This window comes from Neovison vison, chromosome 2 (assembly GCF_020171115.1).
Source record: "Neovison vison isolate M4711 chromosome 2, ASM_NN_V1, whole genome shotgun sequence".
NCBI classification, from domain to species: Eukaryota; Metazoa; Chordata; class Mammalia; order Carnivora; family Mustelidae; genus Neogale; species Neogale vison.
Genome location: NC_058092.1, coordinates 233577532 through 233604924, shown reverse-complemented (window position 1 = coordinate 233604924; position 27393 = coordinate 233577532). Strand labels below are relative to the sequence as shown.

The 27393-nt window shown below is 51.1% G+C and overlaps 1 protein-coding gene across 2 annotated transcripts in view; it reads left to right on the top strand.

The window, feature by feature from the left end:
- CTBP2 (C-terminal binding protein 2) overlaps positions 1 to 27393 on the top strand; it is a 153782-nt gene that overhangs the window by 22040 nt on the left and 104349 nt on the right. For both annotated transcript variants that reach the window (XM_044240706.1, XM_044240707.1), the window contains exon 2: positions 23917 to 24018. The gene's annotated coding sequence lies outside the window, so the exon portion shown is untranslated. The remainder of the gene's footprint in view (positions 1 to 23916; positions 24019 to 27393) is intronic.

Here is a 27393-nt window from a genome sequence, read left to right as displayed (position 1 = left end):
GCTCGGAGTGCCAGCCTGCTGCCTTCCGCTCCCGGCGGGACAGGGACAGGCGCACTTGACCGGACCAGTGGCCGCCTGGATCCGGGCAGCTCCAGTGACGCTGGGGTTCTAGGGCGGGGAGCAGATAGACTGTTGTCACCAGCCAGCCCCCAGGTGGGCCGACCCCTGGCAACCTGCCATCAGTCTGAGCAGGACTTTGTGTCATGAGGTGTCTGTCTGCCGCCTGGCCAGGGGTGTGCTTTCAGTGCACGCTGATTTACCAGGGTCTGGTAAATCGGGGGTAGGGGGAGAGTGTGTCTGCGTTCGGGGGTGCAGAGGTATCCCTCGGCCCATCCCCGGGGGCCGTCTCCACCGTGGATTTTCACAGGGCCGCCTTCGTCAGCCGCCAGCGACACCCGGGTGTTTTTTGGAGTGTCACCTCGATAAGAATAAAAACGGTTTTTTTGGTGCTTGATTGGATTTGTTTGCTAGAAGATTAGTACAAAAGCAGGAAGGAAAAAGAGTGTGTGGTGGAGGTGATTGCTAGAGACTGGCAGAAGGTTATTGACGGGTTTCTGCTGACAGTCCTTGTTTAAAGGACTTCCCTGTGAGATTTATGAAGCCTTTCCAATTTATTGTCTTTCCAAGTAAGGTAAGCAAATAAATAGGTAATTCTCTTTTATTATAAACCTCGCCAATGTTAGATTAAAAATAAGAGGAAACTGGGCTCCGTTTTTCCAGCCCAGTGTGTTTCTGGAATTTGGAAAGCATCTTGGAAAGCCTTTTTGTTTTGTTTTTGGCCCAGGCACACTGTGCATTTAAAAGATAAAGTCTGACCCTTGATATCGTGTGTGTTGTTCACCATCCTTGAAGGGAACCAGCTGCTGGCTGCCTGGGGGGGGGGGGGATGGAGACAGTGGGGACAGGAGGCTGGATGTTGAGCCAGGGTGGTCCCCAAGACCCTGCTCTGGGTTGGGTCCCTGTGGCTGTGCCCAGAAGGGGGACCCACATCTCTTTAGGCCTGGATCGTAGCCCTCTGTAAAACACAGAACTTGTTCTGATCAGACTGGAGCTTTTCTTCCTAGACCACCTTCTGTCACCTTGATTTCCCTGTCCCTTTTTCTTTAGAGACCCTTCTCTGAAATTCTTGGTGCTTTCCACGCTTTCATGAAGTGTGATTTGGGCACCATTGGTGTGTGAAGGACCCAGTTGGGGAACTTAGGTTTTTAGGTAAGCAGGAACATACTATTTTGTAAAAAATAAACATCTCATCTTGGAGATGATGTCACTGCTGAAGATTTGGGCGGGAGAGTTTGGTGACCTGGACCCTCCTAACGCTACCCCCCACCCCCAATCTCCGCCTACCCAGAGCCCACTGGAAATCGCTCTGGCCTCTCTCAAGGCTACAGGCAGTACATCTGGGGAGACATCCTGTTAGCCTCTGGGGAGAACGTGTTGTATGTGTCTGTCCCTAGATGTCCATGGCTGAGTGGAGCCATTTTGGAGGGAGTCCTAGTTAGTGTTCGTAACAGACTGTGGGGTCCTCAATCTGTAGCCCCTGGCTTGTGGTGGGTGTACAGTGTGAGTTCAGGGACGCCTCTGTGGGATGGTTTCAGGAGTAAAATCGCACCCGAATAGGGGGCCTGGAAGGTGCTGAGAAGGGTAATTCCCGAGAGAGTGAGCTATGTCGGGTGGGTTTGCTTTCCTTGTTGCCTCTTCCTTCTCTGGGCACACGGAGCCCTTTCAGGACTCCTGAGCTGTTGGGGGGTGGGACGTGGCACAAAGTGTGGCCGAGGCGGAGCCAGGCCTGGGGACGGCAGCCTGATAAAGCCTGACGTGGTCCTGTCCGCAGGGAGCAGATCTCCCCACCAGAGGACAGTGAGCAGGGTGGGGAGCCAGGCAGGGGTGGGGCGTGGGGGGGGCGCGGGACCCAGGCTCCTGGCCACATGCACTGAGGTCAGAGAAGGCGTCTTGAAGGGAGTAGCCTGTGGGCTGTGAGTCGCAGGTGGCCGTGAGGAGGGACTGCTGAGTTCCCCCCAGCTTGTCTGTCCCAGAGGCTGCCCTGCCCTCCACCTGGCCCCCTCCGGCCCCATCTTCCTCATCCCTGTCTGGATCTGACATCACCGGGAGCTTTGACAGAAGGTCTGAGCCCAGCCCCCACCTTCATGTTCCCGATCTTGGGGTGGGACCTGCCTTGGGTCGTTTGAAAAGCTCCCAGATGATTCTAATGGGCAGCCAGACAGCCACCGCCCAGCTTACCTGCCCTCAGCTGGGGCCGCTCGCCCCTTCCTGCCCGTGGCCACAAGGCACACGCCCACAGACGGCGGAGTGGGGAGGGGGCCTGGCCGAGATAGCCTTCCCGGGAACACAGCTTCTCAGATGCGCATCTGACGTGACAGGTACACCGGTCCTGCAGGGCCAGACGCCAGGTGACCCAGAGCCGCTCACTGGCCAGTTTCCCACCAACAGGTGAGGGTCTTTGGGGCTGTGCCATTTGCTCTGCAAGGCTCTCGTGGAGCCAGAGTGGGGTCAGGTTTGCGGACAGGTGGCCGTGAGCACGAGAGGGGGCGGGGGGGCTAGGGAGGCCTAGCTGCTGGGATTCCAGCTCCTCAGGGCCCCTCCTGCTTATAGGAAAGGAAAGCTGCTCCTCCTGCCTTCCGGGAGCGTCCAGATCTTCCTGCCGGGGTCAGTGGTCAGTGGGCAGGAAGGTGGGCTCTTGCCTCGGGAACAAAGCTGGAGGCAGGGCTCAGGCCGGTGGACCTCTCAGGGCTCCATCCTTGGGGGTGGGTGTGAGCCCCAGAAATGGCTCTAGCCAAGGGGTGGGGTGGGGAGGGTCTTATATGCATTTTTTAGGAAAAGAACCCAGCTATCAGTAGTTCTCGCAGGAGCCTGGGACCTAATGTTTAGAGCCCCTGCGTGAGGTTCTGTGTCGGTGGGGGTGGGGTGGGGAGATGTGGGACGGGAGCGGGAGGCAGCGAAGGTTGTGGGGTGGGTGCTGAAGGGGGAGCAGGGGAAGCCCTGAGGAGCTGCCGGGAATTGTCTGCTTGCAGGACACTGGGCTTTGGTTTTGGTGAAGGCCCTGGGGTTGGGGAGGGTTGAGGGGAGCTGGGGCCCCCACAGAGCTGGAAGTGTGGTTCCAGGACCAAGGAGAGGCTCTTCTAGCTGGGCTGAGTGGGTGGCCGTGTCCCATGGCCCCCTGTGGGATGTGATCTGGCTGCCTCCCCTTTATTAGGAAAGGGAAAGGGTTTGAGATTCTAATAATCCCAAGATCCTGGATGAAGCCCTGGTGTGGTGGGGCAGGGGCAGGGGCAGCCAGGGGGCTGGGCTGAGAGGACGCAGTTGGGGGCCCCCCTCGGGCCACCTGGGTGGGGGGGGATGGCATTTCACCGTATTCCTCCTGCCCTGCTGGCCTTTGCCGGGCAGGTCACCAGTGGCCTTCCACTGGGTGCGCAGGAGCTGAGCTCAGTTTGAATCTCTGCTTTTGCTGCGGTGGACTGTGGCACGAGGCTCCGAGCCTCCTCCGTCTCCGGGTCCGTGAGTCGGGAGTCCTGACAGTGACCGGCCGGAGAGGCCGCCGGACTCGAGTACGTGATGGGTGTGAGGGCTGCATGTGTGGGGCTGGCCCGCGGGGCTGCCTCCATCCTGTGGACCCGCAGCAAGTAGAAACCAACGTGCCTGTGGCTTTCAGGTGCTTGTGTGTGTTCTGCTGCCGACACGCGTCGAAAATCTGATCTTGTTTCGCACTTAAAATCATACCAGGGAAGGTCTTACATGCTGTTTATGTGCCTTTCTTGTTGGAACGAAACTTCACTGTTCACGCAAAAGAGACAAACAGACACAAATGAACGCCTGTAATCTTGGGGCCACGGCCAGGAAGTCTCTGTCAGGCGCCGAATTCAGTTAATCGTGTGTGGATTCCCACACGTTAGCTTCCAGGAGGAGCACAGTAAGCAGCAGCCACTTTCTTGTCCACACGGAGCTCCCAGTCTGGAGAGATGGCTTTGCTTGTTTTTTATTTTAAGGAAGCTCTTGGACTTCGGGGTACCTTTTTGTAAAAACAACTCTGAATTTGTTAACTGTCTGAGGTAAAAACGTCATTTCCAAAGACCAGTCCAGTCTTTTTTGTAGTGGTTTGTAGTCGACGGTTGTGTTCCGATGTGTTCTAAGGACAGCCTACCACGACCCCTGTTTCCAGATGGAGAAGATGAAGGGTGAGGAAGGCTACCCAGACGCTCTCAGAAGAGCTGCCTCTGTGTGTGTCCATGCTGCCCCCCACCCCTGCCCCGTCCCCTGCTCACTGACTCTGGCACTATAGAAAGTGCTCGTGGAGTCACTGCTGAGGATTAAGGCACACGGGATTCGGACATCGCGTAGCGGGTGGGCAGGCAGCTGAGTGGGGCCCTGGGGGAGTCTGGGCCCATCTGGGCCCATCTGGGCCCATGTCCCGTTCGTATCCTCAGACACTTCCTGCACTGGGGACCCTGCCGAGATGGATCGAGAGGCAGGAGCCTGCCTCTGGCCAAGAGGTTGACCAGAAATCTGTGCAGCGTCTTTTGACGGCTGGCCCACCCGCTGTACACACATTTGCACATGCCAGGCACCTGCTATCAGATTGAGCCATTTGGGCAGGATCCAGGGGGCTAGAGCTCCTCCACTGGCTTCCCTCACAGCCCGGGGAGCTGTATGTGGGCAGCGTGCCCAGGGCCAAGTTCAGACCCACCCGCCGGCCGTAAGGGGACCCTTTGAACGGAGTCATCCATTCTGATTTTTCTCTTGGGGTAACTGTCACTTGCTGAAAAGAGTTCACTCTCTGGGGCTGTCATTCAAAGCGTCATTTTGTGCTGTACCATTAGAATTTTCAGAGTGTTTGCTGATTTGCGTTTATTGAAACTAAATTCATTAGGATGATGTGAAAATAGCGCTCAACTGTTTACCAGATCGGATCCTTGTTTTTGATGTTTCCGTACATCATCTGTTCTCACTCGAATGTTGCAGAATTGGTTGATAAAGTGTTATGCAGATGAAAATCCATATTTTAGTGGAGTGTGTTTGTTTTTTTTAATTCAAATGAGTTTATAAGAATATTCTATCCAAGGTGCTTGATTTGCCATTTGAAGCGGAGCCTGTATGGGTGTGAGGATACTGGAGGGCTGAAGGGTGGCTTGGTCTGGGAGAATTGGCAGATGGGCTGGATCTCGACACAGGTGCAGGTGATAAGTCAGGCTGGTTGGAACACCACCCCCACCACCCCCTAAGCTCTGGCAGGTTACCCAACCCAGCATGGGGGCTGGGGCCCCCAGTCTATGAGATGGTGATGTCTGTCCTCCTTCCTGGGTTGTTGGAAGGCTTCAACAGAAACAACATTGTTATTTCCTTGGTGTTCACTGTTCTAACATCTCCGGGATTGAACAGTCACGAAGTGGATTGTGTCCTAAATTGAATGGATGGTATCTTTTCTTTCTTTCTTTCTTTCTTTTTTCCTTTCCTAGTGGTTTATGAAATAATGCAGGGTATCAGGTTTGATGGTATCTTAGACTTGATGAACATGAAAGCATTTCGCAAACTTAAAAGTGTTAGGGTTGGGCCTTTTCCAATAAAACTTAGAACTTTTTAAGTCGATCAGTGAAAGTCAAGCTGCGACCAGATTTCCACTTCGATGCTGTGGTTGCATGGCCCCAGGAAAATGGAAGATGTGTTTCTAGAGTGGGCATCTCTTTTCAGGTCTGGTGCCATGGTCCAGTAACCTTGGATTCTTGTGTTCAGAGAACCAGAGGCCTGTATTGCTCCCCAAATAAGCCTGTCCTGAGGCCAACTTAGCAGGTGTGTGTAGAGGAGATGACCAGATGTCCGCTGGGGTGGCTGCCCGGTGGCCACCTGGGCATCTCCCTGAAGGCCCAGGACCATTCCTGCCAGTGGAGTCCTGGTCAGAATAGGTGTCCCATCCCGGCAGAAGTAATTCAGAAACAAGTGTGCTTTACCCACTTTTGCGGTTTCAGCCTTGACTGTCTAGCAGATCGCCTAGCATCCTGAGTTCCTGTGAAGAGCTGCTCGTGGTCAGGAACACTGGTCCTTGGGTGACACGGAAATAAGCTCGTGTTGTGCTGAGCAAACCCTCGGATCTGGGTTGGTGGAAGCAGTGGGAACGTACCTGGTAACACCCTAGTTCGGGAAGTTGATGACCTTGATAGCTCATCCAAGCCAACCCTGCGTCACACTCTGCCTCAGTGAGAAGGTGGCTCCTTCTCCTGATCGCAGCCACCTCGTGTCCATTGACGGGCTTTGTCCTGGAGAGTCCCGTCTCCCACCCCATCTTGCTTGCTGTTGGGCTGGGGGGCCCTCCTGCTAGGCTGTGAGTCCCTGAGGATGGGCATCCTTGCAAGGCTCCCTACCTCACACCTGCCAGATGCCAGCTACCCCTGTGCTGTGGGATGCAGCCAGGTGGCCCTGAGAGTGGATGGTCAGTGTGTGGAGAGTTCCAGATGAAGTCTCTGGTGGTAAAACTGTAGCGGGGTCGTGGGATGGGTGGCAGCCATGAAAAGGTGCCTCTGACAGCTTCTGGGAATGGAATCCACTGGGGGCCCATCTGGAGTGCAGCTTGGCATTCAGAGCCTCGGCTCCCATGGGCTGCCCCCAGTAGAGGGCCTAGCATGGAGGTGATGCCAGCCCTCCGTCCGTCCTGCCCTCCGTCCGTCCTGCCCTCCATCCGTCCGTCCTTTCCTTTTTTAAAGATTTATTCATTTGAGATGGGGGCTGGGGGAGACTCTCAAGCCTGCTGAGGCTGGAGCCCGAACAGGCCTCAGTCAAGATCATGACCTGAGCCGAAATGACCAGTTGGACCCCTAGCTGACTCAGCCCCCCCCCCCCCAGGCCTTCCCTGTAAGACCGGGAGCCTATCAGCTCTGCCCGAGCGGTCCCCTCTGGCCTGGAGCTGCACAGCCGGTGGAGGTTGCTCCTACCTGGACTCCTTCATCCCCTGTGTCTTCTGCGGGAGCCCGACCTGAATCTCCCTCTGACTCCCTTCCCCAGGAAGTCCTGCATAGCTCATCTGTCTGGCCTTGTTGGAGGACCCACCCTCAACGCACATCAGACTTTGTAAAGTAGGTCAGAGGGATCGTGCCCAGGAATTTCTTCTAGTTTGGGCAGCAAGCCATGCTTCTCTCCCAGTACAGCTTGCTTGACTCAAAATGCGGGGCCTGTGCTTGGGGATTCCAGGTGTGGCCCAAGTCCAAGCACGGGTTCTATCAGGGTTCAGCTCCTTGCCCTTGCTTCACTGTTCCCGCCTCTCACACGTGCTTTTATTGTCCTTTGCCCGTCGTCAGGTGAAGCATCTGGAAGTACAGTGCAGGGGGCGGCCTTTAGAGGGTCTGCGCACCCTGTTTAGCTCAGGAACTCACATGATTTTCTAGGCTTAATCCTTTAAAAGCCTCTTGAGTGATACAAGAAGCTGGTATGTCCAGCCCACATGTGACCTGTCCTGGGACACACCTTGAGACAAAGGAGTCCCGACTTTGACAGGACATGGCCCTCCCGACGGCTGGGTGACAGCGGGTGGCATTCACGAGTGTTCCAAATGGGCCCTGGTCATCACTTGGCTCCTGGGGAGCTATTTATGCCCACAAGTCTGTGCCGCCCCCGAAGAGGCTTGGAGAAGGGACCCAAAACCCTGCCGGCTGCCCTTGGGGTTCCCCTTGCCTGCCTGGAGCCACAGGAACCCACACTACAGGGGCACGCCTTGGACACTGTACTCAGACAGTGGCTCTTTTCTTGGGTGGGGGCCTCCGGGTTTATTAGCCCGCACTGGCACACAGTCCGAAGCAAGCCCCCGGCCTCGCCTTCTGGGACTCAGAAGTCTGCTTGTGGACTGCGTGGATGACTGCATGACGTTACATGGTTCCCACACTTGAATTTGGGTGGATATTCTACCTGGGCTGCCCAGATTCCTGCTCTTGATGGGGAAATGGCCCCTGCCCCTCAGGGTTCCTGTGGGCCTCATTCCAGAGACAGGACTTTTGTGGACAGACCTGCATGAAAGGCTCCCCGAGTGGACACGATTCTGCGGTGAGCATGCGTGTGCCCACCCCAACCCAAGGGCTCAGACGCTCCTGCCCTCTGCCTAGCAGCCTGGCTTTTCCTTGGCGACATTTCTTGGCCGCCTTTCCGGATCCTGCTCACCTTTACCTGGGCGTGCATCTCCTTACCTGACAGGGACTTGCTTGTGGTTCTTCTTTGTTTTATTTATCTTTGAGGTGAAACTTCGGGAAGGTGCTGGGGGGGCATGTGGTAAAAGGAAATGCATAGATCCCAAGGGTGCCGATCGCTTCATTGGCAAATGCACACACCTGTGCCCTTTTGAGATCCAGAACGTGGTGTTGCTCCAGAAATTTCCCTCCTGGCCCTTCCCAGGCAGTCCGCACTCCCGTCTCTCCGATCACCTCGGGCAACCCCAGCCGCCCCCATGATTAATTTTGCTTGTTTGTGAAACCAATACAATGTAACATACATGTAATTCGTGTATATCATACCACATGTCCCTTTTTTGCAAAAGCCTTTTCTACAGCAACATGGTATTTTTGAGCTACTTGAATGTTTTATCTGGGGCAGTCACCTGCCCCTTCTTAGTGGCTGAGTGGGATTCCCTGGTGTGAATCTGCCACCCTGTTTGCCCATGTACCTGTTTATGGATACTTGGGCTGTTTCCAGCTTTGGGCTCTTCTCACTAAAGCTGCTAGGGGTCGTTCTTGCACATGTCTTTTTATGGACCTACATTTTCATTTCTCTTGGGTAAATTCCTGGAAATGGGATTACTGGTCACAGAATAGGTGTATTGTTTAGTTTTCTAAAGCAGTTATGAAATTTTATAACACTACCCATCATGTAGGGAAATGGAGCTGTTTTTTAAGCTGTTTAACAGAAGGCCAGCCTTCTGCTGGAGCCTGGTGCAGTGGGTGGGGGGCATCCTCCTTGCCCTGGGCCCCTCCATTAACAAGATAGATGCAGAGTCTACCCCATTTGCACCGCTTGGGGTGGGCTGTGGGGTTCACTGCTTTGGAGAAAGTAGCCATGCCGTTTGTGTTTAGAGGGGGCTGGCTTATCTTGGCTTTCCCTGGATATTCAGAATGATCATTGATGGCCCCCCCTTGTGCTCTCCCTTGCCTTGTGGTCTCCCCTCCCTGCCAGATGCCGTGTTCCTCAATGAAGCGTGAGGGTCAAGGTCTTTAGTTCCTGGTTCTTAACATCTGTGCCTACCTGTTTGCATTTCTGGATTCCCACACTTGATTTCTGGAGCCTACTGATAATTCACATAGTAACATATGCATTTTTAGTTATTTTCAGTGTGAAGATACTGGTTAAGGTGGTGGTCTGGACCCCTCCATGCAAATCTGCTCCCCTGTGAGCCGAGCACTGTAAAACCCAGCAATCTGTGTGTGTTGGCTTCTCGGGCCTCGGGGAAGCTTTTCCAAGTTTCCCTGGGACCAGGACGTTTGAAGACCTGGTTTATAATAAAGGGGTACTAATGTGTCCTTGAGTGGATTCCATTTTCTTATTTATATCCTACCCATTTCGAGAAAGTACTTTGAGGACTCAAGAAAATAGACTGCTGTAAGAGGGGATGAAATTGGGGAAGGACCAGAGTTGATTAAAAATGCAAATACAACAAACATAAATTTCAGGACAGTTGGCCCATGAACAGCTCTCTGCGTTTAGGGAGAAAACTTGTGCCCTTGAGCTGATCACAGAGAAATGCTCTGGTACAGGGGGATGGAGAGTTACCATCAACCAAAGTCTGGTAGCACAGGTTAGGCTGCAGCTTGTGCCTGGGTCCACTGGAAAATCACAAGCATGTTGAGGGACAATTTAGAGGGAGCCGATCTGTGAGGAGCCCTCGTTCTAAGATGGTCATTTGATTTGGAATGAAATTTAAAATGCTTCAAGGACAAGGCCAGTTGATATCGACCAGTTGAATTGGATGAGGTCTTGCTCTCTTCCAGAAACTCATTCTCCTGGCCTCTTGATAGATGTTTTAGAGATGATGGTTAGGAGTTTTAACTTCCTGCCCCGGGACTGGCATATAGGGGTAACATTGAGGTTACTCGCCGATCTGTCAGACAGAGAAGCGGACACATGTAGACGCTGGCCTGGTTAGAGTCCGGAACTCCCAAGTGGTAGGGCCGTCATGGGGGTGAGCTGAGTTTGAGGGCAGGTGGGCAGGTGTGAGGTGCATGCGAGCTCCTGGGGGAGACTGGCCGAAGGAAATGGACTTGGGAGCATCCAAATGGGAGTTGAGACGGAGGGGCCATCTCTCCTTCCAGCGCTGGCATTCTGTTCTTGTTCCTTGCTCGAACTCCTTGAAGGCAAGGTTAGGTTTCATTTATCTTCAAATCTGGCTCTCTTAATAGTACCTGCTTCTCAGTTGGTACAGGATCCGGGTGCATAGGGTAGAGAGTTACGTATGGGGGGGAGGGGGATGTCTACCAGCCAGGGAGCTAGATGGCAGCTGAGAAAGGGCTGTTAGTTTTGACCATCAGGAGTCCACACCAGCTTTTTTTAATGTATATGTTCATATAGATAGATAGTGTGTGTGTGTGTGTGTGAGTTTGTGAGAGAGAGAAGAATAAATTTATGGCAGTGGGGAAGGTGATAGGAAGGAAAGCTTGGCAGCAAGGCTCATAAAGGATTAGGGTTAGTGAAGCCCCAGACAGGACCGGCAGGAACTGGGCTGATCACTTCTGTGGGCAAGGCGTGGGGAGATGGGAGTGTGAGTGGTGTTAACTGGGAAGGCTCTTCTGAGGAGGAGGCTAGGGGAGCAGGAACCATGCAGAAGGATCAGTGTAGCCAAAGGGTACAAAAACATTTTACTGAAAGACTGCCCCACTGAGCATTTCAGCCAGCCCATCGTGTTTTCCATCTTCCTCGTTAGTGTCATGGGTCAGGTTGAAGAGTCTGGCCTCATGAGTCGTGTTTCTTGGCCCGTTTCCTCTCTGCCGTGGGGCTGGAGTTTGCTGCCTAATGAAGGGAGCTTTACCTGAGTCCAAAGAAAAGGAGAAAGCCCTTTTGCAGTAACTCTTCCTCTTCCACACTCTTGATTTCTGTCAAGCACGGGTCACTTGAGGATTGGGGATGGGCTTTAATGCTCGTGATCGCCTATTTTTAAGTGGAACTAAAACTTGAGTTAGGAAAAAAAAAAAAAAGGAAAAAAAAAAAACTTGAGTTAAAAGGTCTTGGTGTGTGGGGGTGGCATTCCTCTCCTGTACCGGTGAGAAGATGCTTTTCTGAGGGGCAAGGTGCCTCGCCACACAGTTGGACAGGGCAGGAAGGTGCCACAGGAAGGATTCCAAACTACGGCCTGGGTTTTGGCCGTGGTTGTCCAGTGTGTCCCGGTCTCCCTGGTCCTCTCCTCCCCCGCTGCGCTGCAGTCTGTTTGGAAGGCTCCCCGGGCTTCTTGCTTGCTGCACCCCACCCCGTCACCAGCAGCTTTCCTTGCCCAGGATGGAGGCACCTGTTGAGGTGTTGGGCTGATTGGTTTTCTGTTTGGCTGTTTCTTCTGATTGATTTTCTGTTTGGCTTTCAAACCCTCTACCTTGATGCCTTCTTTTTTTTTTTTTTTTTTTTTTTTAATTTAAGATTTTATTTATTGTTTGGACAGAGACAGAGTGAGAGAGGGAACACAAGCATGAGGAGTAGGAGAGGGAGACTAGGCTTCCTGCAGAGCAGGGTGCCCAGTGTGGGCTCTATTCCAGGACCTTGGGATCATAACCTGAGCTGAAGGCAGACCCTGACAGCTGAGCCCCCCAGGGGCCTCTCCCTGGGTGCTTCCTATCCTCTTGCAGCATCGGCTGTGGGAGCTTGACTTGCCCATGCCTCCTTGTATTTGGGTGACCTACCAAGAGCTTCTGTGAGCTCTCTGCTCCTTCTGCCGTCATCCCTGCTGACTGCAAGATTATCTGGGTGTCAGGGTTCAACAGGGCGCATTTGCATCCCCTTTGGACACTTGGTATGCGACTTGCTTGTTACCCACGCTTAAGTGACTTGAAGTCATTATTCCTTTTCTTTCTGAGCTTCTTGCCGTTTGCCAGGTACTGGGGTACAGGGGTGAACCAGGCTTCATTTTACTTACGTTCCAGTGGAGATGCTGCTCACACTTGGCTTTTTACAAAAATGACGCTTGCTACCTTACTAAAATAAAATAACAGGGACACGAGCCACGCTTGTCCCTTCAGAGTTCCACAGTTGATCTTAACGAGGTTTACAGTCTTTAACTTGAGGAGAGGAGGGCTGGAGTAGAATGCTTGTCTGTATCACTAACGTTTCAGAAGAAAGCTATATCTGTGCTCTATGTTTAAATATAGCATGGTGTTTGCTACTGAGTTGGAGAATAAGCAATTGGATATGTAGGTCATTGACTTGGGAGAATGAGTTCGGGGTTTTCTTTGCATCTGATTTAACACTGTTTTCAGTTGGGCTGTTGATGCCATGCCAAAATTGGGTAACACAGAGTTCAGCGACGTATCTGGGAGGAAAACTGTAGGAATCCCAGGAAGATACCTTTGCGGCCCCCCCCCGCCCCCGCCCCTTTAAGGCTTTAGGGGCGTGACTTGGTGCTGGGCCCTGTGCTTTGCAGTCAGCCACGGGGCACTAACTGGAGTAGTATGGGGAGGGAAGTGGGCAGGGTAGGGGAGACAGGCCAGGGCCCAAGCAGGTCCATCAGGAACAGGGGCATGGAGGCTAAACTGAATCAGGGTAAATGCCAGCGGTGTGTTTTAATACGTGCTTGATTCAGAACGCACTGCTTGGAATTGCATATTTAAAAGGAAACTGCCATCCCCTTTTGAAGGTATGTGACATTTAAGAGATCTGTAGCCGAAGGTGGGTTTGACAGCTTCGAATTATATTTGAAAGAGTTTTTCTTTTAAGAACGAAAATGATTGCTTCTATTTTAAATGTCATCACAAAGACATAAACATGTTTAATCAAATTATATATTTAATTTGCGTAGAATGTAATTTTTATTTCCGTGGAGGAGTTACTGGTTATTTCCTTTGCAGCTTTGAAGCTGGGCAGTGTTGGGCGATTTGAAAACATTCAGCTTTTTGAGTAAGTGGCTATTTAAAGGTTTCTAGAAGCAGAAAAAAATAGCATTATTACTGAAATCCTTCTCCACTGTACTCTGTATCTAATGGTACATTTTGGGGAGAGGGAGATGTTTTTGTTACTTTCTCCAGGAGACATTAAGGATAAACTCCCATTGAAAGAATTGAAAAAAACTATAGCCCCGAAGACAATAAAGGCAGAAACAGTAAAGACGCTCCCATAATTTGCTTCCTTGGGTTCTTTGAATCAGCAGGGAGTTACCGGCAAGCGGGAGGAGTGAGTATGCCAGCTCTCCTTAAAAGGGAGGCAACAGGGGATCTCGGAGGACAGACAGAATGCCACAAAAGACCTTTAGATTGATACAGTGTGATCAGGTTTCGTCCTAGAAGACTGCTGGAAAAGCAGGAATGTCGCTGTGGGTCCACTCAGACAGGTGGCTCGGCTGACCCCGGTGATATGCTGGCACACTTCAGCTCCAGAACTTTCTTTGAGTGAGCTGGGTGTTGGAAAGTGGCCAGCCCAGTGTATAGCCAAGTGTATCAGCCGGGGACAGTCTTGGCCTGTTCCAGCCTGCGGGCTGTCGTTTTGATTCCGCCAGCCTGGGTCAGTGAGGCCTGGATTTAGTTCCCCACCAGAATGCCCACTCGCCAGCACAGACCAGCTCCCGGGGCTGATTTTTCTCTCCTGTCCTTTCCCGGGCTGCTGGGCCAGGTTGGGCACCCTCTGTCACATGTGACCTAGGGAGTGCCAGGCCTTCACAGCAGCTGGGAGAGAGAAACCAGTGAGTTTTGCCTGTTCCCAGGAAAGAATTCACATAACAAGGCATCTTTGCGGACTGCGGTGGAGAAGGTCAGGGTTCAGGGGCTGGAACCTCTGGCTCTTGAGAGGCAGGCTGGCTCGTGGGCCCTAGACAGTGTGTAAGTCCTGTTCCCAGTGTTGGCTCCTCGTGGCTCCTTTTTGTAAACAGGGCAGTCCACAAAAGAAAGGACTTACCCTATCTATGGTCAACATAAGCCCCACTAAACAAAACAAAACCAAAAAACCAGGACAAAGCTGGTTATTTTTGTAATTAAACTTATTTTGAAGTAATCCTCGAATCCCATTTAGTTGTAATAATACCCTATCTAGTCTTCCCCAGTGGTAACATCTCGCAAAATAATAGTAGCATTTAACACAACCAGGAAATTGATACCGATGGATCCCAGATAACCTGTAGATTTCCCCAGTGCTCACGTGTTCTTTCGGGGGTGGGTTTACTTCTGTGTCGTCATCCACAAAGTGTCGGGTCCAGCGTTGCCCCTCTGTGGTCACCTGGGTGGCTCAGTCGTTAAACGTCTGCCTTTGACTCAGGTCATGATCTCAGGGTCCTAGGATCAAGCCCCACGTCGGGCTCCCTGCTGAGTGGGGCGTCTGCTTTTCCCTCTCCCTCTCGATCTCCATCTCTCACTCTGCCAAATAAATGAATTTCTTAAAAAAGAAAAAGAAATCTCAGAACAGTTCCATGGCCCCAAGGACCTCCCGTGTTTTGTCCACTTACAGCCACACTCCGTTCTGGTGGCCAAGACCTGGCTTGCTCGGAGAACATTCGAGGATTGGAGTGTCCTGCCCTCTTCTCAGTTTCTCACCCTGAGAACCACAAATCTGTTTTTTCATCTAATTTTGTCACATGAGGATGTTACATACACGGAGTCAGAGAATACGTGGCTTTTGGGGATTTAATTTTTTCATGGCGCGATTCCCTTGGAGGGTCATTCAAATTCCCATGTGTCACTGGTGTGTTCTCTCTTATTGATGAGGAATATTCCATCCCAAAGATTTCTGACCCAGTCTTAGACCAGAAATGGGTAAGAAGAAACCCACTGTGGGGTCCCGAGTGCTGAAGCCCCTGCCCATTTCCCCTCCACCCAGCTGCTTGATGTCCAGAGGAACTGGGCATCACCAGCCTCCCCTTTGAGTGCCCCCCGCCCCCTGCTCTGTGACCGCCTTGCAGTGACACGTGAGTCACTTCTGCCGCATTGCCTTGGCTGGATCGGGGAGCCCCAGAAGGAGCTGCCATCCCCCTGGGAGTTTTGTTCATCTGTGTTGAGTGCCTTTGCGTCGTGCTCGTTGACTGCGGGATGTGAAGACCCCCAACTCGGGGTCTTGGATCATGGAATATTGAGGTTTTGTTTCCTTAGCAGTCTCATGGTGATAATAGCGACATGTGGGGTTGAGACTTGATGCACAAAGGAGGGGAAGGCAGCGTCCATGGACTTTCGGGAGTCCACGCGCCCTCCCGGCCCCCCTCCCCCCCGCCCTCGTGGCTTTGGCGTGCCTTCATGACTACTGTAAACGCACAGGTCCTGGGAACCTAATTCCAGAGGGACACTGAGCAGCCATCCCTCCGGGAAGCCCAGGTGTACAGTGTTGGGCACACACACGTGTGTGTGTGTGTGTGTGTGTGTGTGTGTGTGTTTACACGGTCATCCTGTGAGAGAGGACAGCCCTGGGCAGTTACTGGCCTTGTGACCATCCGTGCTAAAAGGTGGTCTGTACTTTCAGAATTAATGAAACACAGCTGAGTAACGAGCTGTGTGTGGAAGGGAGTTGGGGATTCCCAGGGTTATTTACCTGATGTGTATGAATCAATAGGTGATACTTACATGCTCCTTAGGGACTTCTCTGTTCCTTTTCCTAGATGAGGCTGTTGGGCTGGCCTTGCTGCTGGTTGTAGGTTGATCATGCACCTGGAAGGCACCTGCGCTGAAAAAAACCCCACCTGGCTCTTGGCAGTTGGGGGAGGGACCCCTGGGCTGGGCTGGCATTTGGTTTTTCTCTCCTGACCCTGGATTCCTCTGGATTAAGAGGGTCTGGCATCTGTATCAGGGATCATGAGGCTGGGTAGTCTGAGCCGGGGTCGCAGGTAAAGAGGCTGTCTGGTCTGTTTCTGGGCTTTTGTGTTCTGACGGTGTGTCGGGGCAGGGAGTGGAAAGGACCAAGGCAAGCTCCGTTTTGCCTTGGTCTCGGATGGGCCAGGGGATCTGGATCTCGTTTTTTTTCTTCAAGAAGATCTCCTCTGACCCTGATTTATTCTTTTTTTTTTTTTTTATGATTTTATTTATTAGAGAGAGAGAGAATGAGAGAGAGCATGAGAGGGGAGAGGTCAGAGGGAGAAGCAGACTCCCCCTACCAAGCAGGGAGCCCGATGCGGGGCTTGATCCCAGGACTCCAGGATCATGACCTGAGCCGAAGGCAGTCGCTTAACCAACTGAGCCACCCAAACACCCCTAATTTATTCTTAAAAATAAAGCTTGTTGCTTCTAAAGGAAGTACACTCTGGATGCCCAAGTCAGTCCTCAGTTCGCCCTCCGGGGCCTCACTCGGGTCTGTATTGCAGAGTTTCCCCACGTGCGGTTCTCTGCCAAGCGCCCGACCTCGTACGTGGATTTTAAAGAATAAAGTCTTCCCTCTGTTGCAGGTACCACAGCTGCTCCGTTTGATGGCAGTGATGTTCTTCATTTTACACTTAAATCCTCTCTGAACCTTGAGGTTTGGGTATAAATAAATTTGCTTTGAAATAAAAACGGAACCCAATTTCCTGGGGGCTTTTTTTTTTTTTTTTTCCTTCTTTCCTTCCTTCTAGGAGTTTGGATTCTTGAATTTACACAGTCTTGTCGGTAAAGAAAGTATCTGTTAAATGATAGGGCTTCCTGGTGTGCCTTGAAGCCAGCTCTGAGGGCCTCACCTGCCATGTCCCAGGAATCCCACAAACAAGGAACCGATGGTCACCCCCTGGGCTCCGCGGAGGAAGGTGTCCAGGACCACACACAGCCTCCTTCCAAGGCTCTTGACTGTGGGTTGGAGTCCCAGTTCTCCAACATAAAAATTGGATTGTGTCCGTGCTGGCATGGCTGTGATTGGCTTCTGTAGTATATAGAGAGTTGGGGTGAGGGCACGAGGTGGGGGAGAGCAGGGGTTATCCGTCCGCCTGAATTTTACCCAGCTTCGCTGCCCTGCTCTGATTTCCACGTGGAGCCAGTTGGTGGATCGTGTGGATGTTGAAAGCCGATCACTCTTGGTGTAAGTCATTCTTTAGGGATTGAGGACTCGGCTCTCTGTCGTGTAGTACCTCCCGGTGCTCGTTCCTCTGCAGTCTGATCCATGGCCAAGAACTTGGCCAAGACTGCTGAGAAGTCTGCTCTGTTCTCTGCCGCTAGTGCGGTGTCGTTCTCCAGCAGCCCAGGGATGCATGGGGTGGCAAGCTCCCCATCAGGGCCCAGGGATTCCCCACTGTTGGTGTCCCCCCCCCCCCATTCTTCCAGGTGGCTGGGCCACTGGAATTCAAACTAGGCATCAGCATCCGCCGGAGGGGCACCGTGTTACAGATCGAACTTGCTCAGGGATGTGGCAGATACCTTACTTGCTTCAAACCCCACCGAGGGAGTGGGCTGCAGTGACCTGGGGAACCCCCTTTTGTCCTCCCAGCTTCAGTTTCCTTCCTCCTGGCGGAAGCACCCACAGCATCTTCACTGTGCATTTTCCAGATTGTGGGAAGTCTGCTCTTTGTAGGGCATGGAGAAATATAGGCGAGTATGAAGAAAATTAAATGATTTTCATGATCTAAAAGACATTTTAAAAACCATCTTTAATCTTAGCATAGAGAAAGAACCTTTGGGTGTAATTTTTGTCTCATATAGAGGTATACACGCAGAAAATGAAAACCATTTAAGGAATATTTTTAAATTACAATTGGATTATTCTGCATATTTCATATTTTCCCATTTAACCTATAAGTATTTTTCCTATGTTAAATATTTAATTTTTTTAAAAGTATATAAGCTGTTGGTACAGGTCTCGTACTGTCAGATGCACGGGTACAGCAAGTATAGGTATATGTCTGTTGTTTACCAGGAGTGAGAGTTACCTAACTATGGGGAGGGCATCTTAAGTGGTTTCTCACTTTATGTAAATGCTGGTCTCTCCTCTGACCCTACCTGGGGGTAGAATGGGGTGAAGGATGAAGTCTCACTTTCCAGAAGAGGAGCCCTGCTATTCCCAGCGCTGTGTGTAGTGGCTTATCTCGCTGACCCTTCAGAGTTCCCCCTTGTCATCGGTTGATTTTATTGTAAAGACCATCAGCCTGCAGGTTTGATGTTGCGATGGGACCAAGCATCAGGAGACCCCCTCCTGCTTCCCGCCGGACCCTTGTCACTTGGGGTTAGATGGGGTGCCTGTGGGAAAGGAGCTTAGATTCCTCTGTGGGGCCCGCCACTCTAACCAGTGAGAACACCCGGGCCAGGGCCTGCCTTCCAGATGGCCGGGAAGGTTCCACCTGTTGGGCTCTGCCCTCAGGGAGCCCGTCTCTGCTTGCCTTCCTGGCAGGTTCCAGGCCCTCTTACACAGAAGGCTGTGTGCCTCGGCCTATAGGTTTCCCCTTCACTTACCGTTCGGAACCGTGAAAAGCCAGCTACAGGTGTCTGATTGGCCGTGTGGGATTATCCGAGGTCCTCCTGTGCTGGAAAGTGAGTCCTGGTACCTTCCACAGAGGCCCCCAAGGCCGGGCTTCCCTGAGAGCCAGGCTGATTTGGAGGGGGTCTCGGCCCCCTGCGAGGGATTCCTTCCACTCCTCTGGTCTTTTCAGAGTTAACAAGGCAGCTTCATGGTGTCTTCTGACTTCTCGGATGGGCTTCTGTGAGCCGAGGGTCAGACGGCTCAGGCCAGCTGCCTTCCCTCCCTTGGCCAGCTGGGCAGTTTGGGGTGTGGGAACGCAGCTTGACTACACAAAATGACGTCATTGCGTGTGTGGGTTGATGTTTATGGATCTTTATTTTCCCCCCAAAACCGTGGCCTCTGCCAGGCCTGAGCAGCCGCACCCGTTGATCGATTGGCTTGCGTGGTCATTTTTGCAGTTGTCTCCAGGCTTCCTGCAACCTGGCTGCCCGTGTCCTTGTTTATTTCCCCGGTGGACCGGCCGTTCGGGACGGGGCGTTCCTGCCATACCTGCCCAGCACTACAAGGCTTCGCTCCCCTGGTCACCTGGCCTGTCTCAGATACGCGGGCTTCTAGGGCACAGAAGGAAAAATCTGGGAACAGAGCAGAGAAAGGGACAAATTAATTGACTACATCTGAGACAACACTGAGAAAATATCCTATTTTGTTTTCGTTAAAAAAATGGCAGCGTTCCAAGTCTCCCCTTAAGTTTCCCACTGGCTGCCCTTCTTGTGAAGACAAGGGCTCTACAATCTTGGCTGTTGGGCCTTTACTTTCTTAAAACTTAAAACCAGCTGAACGTATTTAATATTACAAAATTTCCATAAACATTCGCCACAAAGACTGTGTATGTAAAGTTCCTGCCTGGAGGGCATTTTTCTTATTGAAGTTGAAACTCTGGGACATCGAGGGGATTATAACAAAGTGTTGATTTGACCCGAAGTGTCTCGATGCCAATGTGGGCCGGAGAGGGACCTGGAAAGAATTAGCTTGCAGGATTGTCGGCGTGTTTTTTTTCCTTCCCCTGAATAAAGGCTAATTGTTTCAAAGCTGATTAATATGGTTTATTTATTATTAGGCAGTCGTAAGTAGAACTGAGTCCTGGGGAGGCGTAACCTGGCTGGACTGGGGTGGCAGCATCTCCGATCGCATCGTGTCCGCTCTGTCCTGTCCGACGTGCAGGGAACATTCTGCTCTCCGGGGGACATTGTCCTTCGCTTGCTCTTTACCCCATGTAATGGCCAAACCGGAATTCTGTACTGATCCGGCGGGATGAGCTGGACTTTCCCAGGGAGAGTAGACAATTAAAGTCTGGGCGGCAGAGGGGTTGGGGGGCGCCGTTCTGGGCCTCTGGGGCTGACGCATTGCAGTGTTGGCCTGGTATCCCCATCACGCCCCCCATGCTCCGAGGTGGAAGGCTGCAGCGCCGGCACCCCACCCCTGCTGGCCCTCCAGCTCCCCACCTTGCTCCCCAGGCATGTAGATCGCCTGGCTCTTCCCAGTCTGCGGGGAGACCCCGCTGCCATCTCCATAGTCTTGTGGGTTGCTTTGCCCCACACATCCTCAGAGGGACCCTGAAGAGTGAGGGTCACAGCTGGAGGTGGTAGGTCTCACCCTCCCAGTGGAGAGACCAGCCGAGGTGGCCAGAGTGTGAAGCGGGGGCTGGTACGGAGGACCGGGTGTGGACACAGAGAACCAACCGCCCTGCCCTTGTCATTCTGGAACAGGGGCCCAGGGTGCTCGTGGCACGTGACCTCTGCGGGCGTGTGTCCGTCCGCCAGGCTGGGAGGACTTGTGATATAGGCAGGTCCATTTTATGAGGCAGGAGTTTGGTTTTTCCATGAACTTTCAGGTTCCATGCCTGCCTGAGGCTTTTCCTATCTATTGCCTTTGAACTTGAGATGTTAAGAGGACCCACTGTGGATATCAGGGAAAGCCCTGGCACCCCCTTTCCATGCCCTCACATCCCTCTTGTGGTCCCATGACTAAGGGTCACTGCCCTCTCAGACTCACGCTCCCCAGCAGTGACGGGGGCCTGGGTGTCCAGCGGGAGGGGAGAATAGACTGAGACAGGTCTGCCTGGGGTTGGACCCACCGACCTTCAGTTCCCGATGGGCTCTCTGGGGACCTCACCCAAGGCCCTTGAGAGGTGGGGTGAGCTTTCTCTGGTGCAGCCTTCTGGGATCTGCCGAAACAAGGGCTTGCGGAGTTGTGGCCTTTTCTGCGGCCCTAGTTTTTAAAGTACTTCTCACCACCTTCAAGTAACGGTGGGTGCTGGTTTCAAGATTCTGGCAGGTTTCCAAGCCTTTTTGGTGTTCTTAATCTCCTCCGTAAGCTGTCCCTCTTGGCTTGGCAGTCTGCAGGCTCTCCTGTCACCTCCTCTGTGAAGCCTTCTGAAGGGAACAGTTGTCCTTTTCCTGTTGAATTAGTTTCCGTTTGAAGCATCATGTCAAAGTAAGACTCGGTACCCACCGAGGCTAAGTGGGCACGTGTTCGTGTGTTTCTCCTTAAGCTTCGTTTAAATATAAGCAGTAACTTTGCACACCCTGTCAGTTTCACTTCCCCAATAACTTTTCCTTCCTCCCTCCTTTCCAAAAGGGACCCCTTCCTGTTACAGAACTGACCCTTGAACAGCATGAAGGGTTAGGGAGCAAATCAGAATCCTCGTAGAACTTCAGATTCCCCTACAACTTAACTTCCAGTAACCAGTGATTGACTAGAAGCCTTCACCACCATGTACACAGTGGATGGATGTGTTTTGCCTGTTAATTTGTATTAGAGGCTGTATTCTCAAAATAAAGCAAGCTAGAAAAAAAGAAATTGTTAAAATCACCAGAGAAAATACGTTGACAGGACTGTACTCCATCGAAAAAAATCTGCATATAAGTGGACCCCCACACTTCACACTCCTGTTGCCTGAGGGTCAGACGTATATATAATTTCCTTTTGTTTTTAGAAATACATTGTTTACATATATGTATATGTAAGCATCTGAGTCCGTTGTGCAAAGCACTGGAAACAAAGAAAAGAAGCCCGTGACCTACTAGGATGTGCAGTGCTAGACCAAGGAGATGAATTCCGTTATGTAGTTGGTTAAATATTTGATTTTCAACTCTGTTCCACACCTGGAGAAAGCTAGACATGAATGCAATCAAGACATTTAACACTGAAGAGACTTGGAGATGGTCAGGGTATGTAACAGCCTCGCAGCTGGAGCAGGAAGGTGTTAGGAGGATCACTAGCAGATGGGTTTTGAGGGGTGAACAGGAGTTTGCTTGGCAAGCTCTTGCCTTCTGAAAATTGCAGGATGGTTCCTAGGTAGAGTAAATGCTTAGTTACTGAACATGAAACATAATTGCGCTGCTGAGAGACCCAGTGCTGGCTCTTCCCTTCCCAGCTCTTAATGAATGACGGCTGACGTGTCTCCGTCCCCTCCCTGAATTGGAGACTTGGGGGCATGAGGTGGTGTGGGAGTGGAATTCCTTTTTGTCCTTGAGTGTGATAACCCTGACTGTAGGGGTTGTCCTTCTTCGAAGGCGTTCTTCAGAGCCTTAACCTGCTCTTGACTTGGTTCTTTCTGGCTGTGCTGTGGGAGCTGTGACGCCCCTGGGCGCACCGCTTCATCACACTGAACAGAAAACACAAGTATGGTCTTTTTCTGAGTGGGAAGTACATAGACCTGGGAGGTCCAGTGGTTCCTTTCTCTGCCTTGCTGTGTAATTGGGCAGGTTCTATCACAGGATTGGATCCCAGGAGATGACCCTGTTGTTTTAAAGGAGGAGAAAGTGGGGCACCTGGGTGTTTCAGTTGGTTGAGTGTCTGGCTTTTGCTCTCACCTCGGGTCTTGCTCTCAGGGTCGTGAATTCAGGCCCCTCCATGCTGGTCGTGAAGCTTACTTTAAAAAAAAAAAAAAAAAAATAGGGTGCGCCTGGGTGGCTCAGTGGGTTAAGCCCACTGATCTCAGGGTCCTGGGATCGAGTTCCGCATCGGGCTCTCTGCTCAGCAGGGAGCCTGCTTCCTCCTCTCTGCCTACTTGTGCTCTCTCTGTCAAATAAATAAATAAAATCTTTAAAAAGAAAAAAATAGGGGCGCCTGGGTGGCTCAGTGGGTTAAACGCTGCCTTTGGCTCAGGGCATGATCCCAGGGTCCTGGGATCGAGCCCCACATTGGGCTTTCTGCTCAGCAGGGAGCCTGCTTCCCCCTCTCTCTCTGCCTGCCTCTCTGCCTACTTGTGATCTCTATCAAATAAATAAATAAATTAAATCTTTTAAAAAAAAATACAGGACGGAGGGAAGAGCATATTAGGAAACTCTAGCTTCCTAAGATTCAAATGGTTTGAAAAGTAGAGTGTAGTCAGGAAACTGGTTTCCGTAAATCATGCCCTTTACAAAATATTAATCAACCACATGAATCCTGATTGATTATAAGACAGGCCCGGGAGTGGTCTGGGTTGGCTGCACCGGCTCATTTCCGGGACGCATACCTCTCCTTTCTCATGGGCCTTGAGAACTACTGCCTTGCAGTGTGGACAGTCTGGTTGCGTGGTAGGGGCAGTGTTGCAATCCTGTGTGTTCTTCATGGGAACGTCCTTGAAAAGGCCTTCGGACATGCTTTCCCGGGTGCTTGCCTGTTCTGTCTGCCCCAGCGGCCCCTTCCCCACCTGCCCCTCCGACGACTCTGTGCCTAAAGGAAGTGGTTCAGATAAGTGATGACACCACAATAGATTTCCTCTTCGTCCCTTGTATAGTAGAATAAATGTGAGTGCTGTTTAATGCATCACCTCCTTTCATATTGCATTTGCCAAGAAAGTGCAATTTTATTGAACATTAGGATTGAATTCTTAACTGAGTAATCAATTTCAGTAGTAAGTTAAAATGCCTTCTATTAATGGACAACTGCAACCGTTAATCAGAGTTACAGCAGATTAACAGTTGTCAGCATTTATGCTAATAGCACTTATAAACCAGGGGCTCGTGAATTGCACTTCATACTTCCATATTTCTCCAACAGTTGGTAATACTTTCTGCTTGGAGGTATTGATTATGTTGTCCCTGTGCTGGCTACTTGGAGACGTAAAGAGATGTAAATGACATTTTCACGGTGATGACACAATATCACCTTCTGGTCTTGCACACTTGGCTCTGTGTCAGAATAGATGGAAAGGGTTCATTTGTTCTGGTGCTCTACTGTTTAATTTGATCTGGTGTGTGACTAAAGCAAGACAAATAGTATTTTTAATGAAACCATTTAATAACCTCTGGTAGCTTAGAATCGAACGCATTGGAAAAATGCAATTAAGGAATGGCTAGATGTAAACAACAGAGGGGGAAAAAAAAATCACTGCTCCTGCACCACTGACCCAATTCATTGTACTTTCAGACTTGCATCGCCTTAAATGGTTTTGAACCAATGAAGCTGGATTCCCTTCAAAAGACGGACAGTCCATCGTGTGAACTATAGTTTGTGGACAGATTTATACTGGTGAGTTACTGTAAAGTATCTCCAGGTAAAAGCTCAGGTTTTTAAAAAACCCCTCTGGAATGCATTTTCAATTAGTTGATGGCTATGGATTGCCAGCAGGCTCGGGGTGTTTCATTGGGATGTCTAATAGCAGGATCCTATGGATTGTCTTTCAATTAATTGCATCTGGTATTTTCATTTATCAAAAGCAAAATACATGTAATTAACTCTGAAGCAATATAGTTCAGTGTAAAGTGATTGTTTCTGCTGTCGCTGCTGCTACAGAGATAAGTCAGCGGAAATTATACTACTAGGAAACTCAAGGCAGAATGGAAGTCGTGTTTAGGACTTCTTGACGTATTAATTACAAAGAATAAAAATGAATTGGGGAGATAGTCTCATGCCACCCCAAGTGAAAAGGTAGACGGACGTCTTTAGAAAGAAAGCCGCTTGCTGATGAGCTTGGATTTTAAGAGCTGCCAGCCTCTAGGATGTCTTGAGCAGCAAACGATTTTTTTCTGGTGGCGTTGATTGGGGATGTGGGTGTGCTCCGAGGAGAGCATTCAATTTTGCCTGCACTCCCTCGGAGTGTGGCTGAGAAAATCCTCAATCGATGTAGTTCAATCCTTTACCCAGAGCAAGGTTTGGAGGTCCAGAGTCTAGTCACAACACGCCGCTTGCCATTTTTCACAAAACCCGCATCTTAACTCAAAGTCTCAAAATGGCAACTTCTCGGGAGTGATTGATGTTGACCCTGCTGGGAAAAAAATGTTTTCTCCTTGAGCTAACAGCATCGTTTAAAAGCAAGACAAAGAGTGTGAGAGCGAATTTTCTCAGTGTCCTTTCTGTCAAACCCCTGGGCATGTTGCCCAAAGTGTTGGATAGCGTGTAGCCTCTGGTTTGGAGATTGGGCAGGTGCACCCCTGTGGGCTTGGGCCCAGCTTTCTCAGACCTGGGCTCCGTTAGAGACCTGCATGCAGTATTTCTCTGTGAGCTCCAGTGGGCGGGAGGCTGAGCACAGCCACGGCCCGACCCTGACCAGCAGACAGACTTGGGGCGCAGGGAGGGGTCTCACTGTGCATTCCCCTCGCCCCTCCCCATGGGGTAGGGGCAGTTGCAGATCCTGATGGAAAACTACCTGGGACCTCAGTCTCTTCTAGGGATTTGGAAGTCTTATGTGGGAATTCAGTAGTTGGGCTCTGATGGTCCCCGAAATCCCATGCCTTTTTTTTTTTTTTTTTTTTTAAAGATTTTATTTTATTTATTTGAGAGAGAGAGACAGTGAGAGAGAATGAGCGAGGAGAAGGTCAGAGAGCGAAGCAGACTCCCCCATGGAGCTGGGAGCCTGATGTGGGACTCGATCCCGGGACTCCAGGATCACGCCCTGAGCCGAAGGCAGTCGTCCAACCAACTGCGCCACCCAGGCGTCCCCAATCCCATGCCTTTTTAAAGATTAAATGTGGTGTCCTAGTCCCAAAGCTTCTCCTGGGAGTGACCCGAGAGGGCTTGACCTACCAGAGGCCACAGTGGAGTGTGTGGTTCAGAGAGACGCCATGTTCTTGAAACAGTTCTAGGAACCTTAGCACTGGGGAGGGCGGGAGACTAGAAATACTGAACATCCTTTGCGGGGAGATGGGTGTATTTATTAGTAAGGCACGATGCTACGCTCAGTCATAGACCTTCAGTTTTCCCCTTCAAGACCAATATTAATTCTTTTCTTTCACGCATCCTTCTCAAAGAAACTTTCCTTGAAGACTCCATGTGCTGGAGTCTAATCCAGGTTCCTCAGGCAGAGAGATGTTTTTACAGAATCTTTGTGGACCTGCTGGTTTCAGTATTGGGTGCCGGCGCCGAAGATGGTTTTCAGTGGGTCATGGCCATGGTGATGGCAAACCAGCAGACTCCCTCCCACAGGCATCCGGTTCTGTGTCCAGACACTGGTGGTGGCTTGTGTCAGGTACTTCACTGAAAGGTGCTTGAGGCTCACCGCTGGCCAGGGGAACATCTCCACTGGATATCCAGAACTGGAGAGTAATGCTTGGTACATTTTATAGAAACCACAGGATTGGAAAACTCTGCTCCGAAGTTAGGAATGTGAGAATTCATAGTAAAAGATGAAATAGATGAAATGGGCTTTAAAATATATAAATGGTTGAGGAGCCACGTTTTCATTGGACTCAACCTGATAATTGAACCATGCAGGCTCCATTTTTCGATTGTTTCGCTCTCAGAGAAGAACGTTCACTTTCCAGAAATGCATCTGTATCAGAATGCGGTTACAACACGGCTCCTAAGAACAAATTTTTCCCCAGAACTGAAGCGCTCAGACACTTGGCCTGATACACTCGTTCCCGCTTCTGTGTTTGGGGCATCATTTGGGGAAACAGCACCTTGGAGGAGCTCAAGGTGTTCGGGACCACCCCGGAGTTGTCCACAGTCAGAACATTGCCATTGTGCCGGGAGGGGGCTCTGTCTAGGACCAAACCCTTTTGGCCTGTGGCCCCCGGTGCCCCGCATCCTGCCAGGGAGTTCCCTTTGCCCTGACCACCCTCCCAAGTACGGGGGACTGGGGTTCCCGCATGTCCCTGGACACGGGTGTTGGCTCTCAGAGCTCTTGTCTGTGGCTCGTCACTGTGCCCGATAGGTTGTACCCGTTTTTGGCAGCTGCTGAGTCTGGTTGATACACAACAGCCCAAGAGGGACAGCTGGCATTGGCGCCTGAGGAGGGACCCACGTGTTGATTTCAACTCGGTAGCTCACCTGCTGAGGTCTCCAGTCTAGACAAATCTTGTTTAATGTGGGCGGAGGAGAAGGAAGTAGATGTTTTGCACGAAACTCATGAAAAGCCACAGCTTCAGGATGGCAAACCTTCGAGGCTCTAGAACTGTTTCTACGGCCTTTCTGACTGACCTTGGTATTTTTGAGGACATCCTCACTGAAGAGCGCCGTGTGCCTGTTACTCTAGACCTTATTATTTTGGTTTATAGCCTTTTTAAAAATAAATTTCACATGAAACAGTTGAGTTTTCTTCCTGCAGAGAGGCTCATTTTGTCATCATGAATGAATCATGACATGGAAGTTTACATCTTGGCGTTTTTTGGATAGTTCCACTCTTGTTCTGTATGTTGCTACTTGTTAAAATGGAAACCCCAAATGCCCTCTGGTTTGCTGGTTTCTCCTGGAACCAGAATCCGTTCTGCATCAGTTCAGACGGGCTGTTGTTGTTCTAGGACTGCTGTAGGACTGCTGTTACTGACCGTTATTAGCCCAGCAGCCCCCCCCCCGCCCCCCGTTAGCTTGGGATCGCAACAGAAGCGGTAGGAGGAAGCACTTTTTGTTCACCGTCTGCAGATGCGTGGAAGTGCAAATCAAAGCTCTCGGCCTTTATTCTGGAAA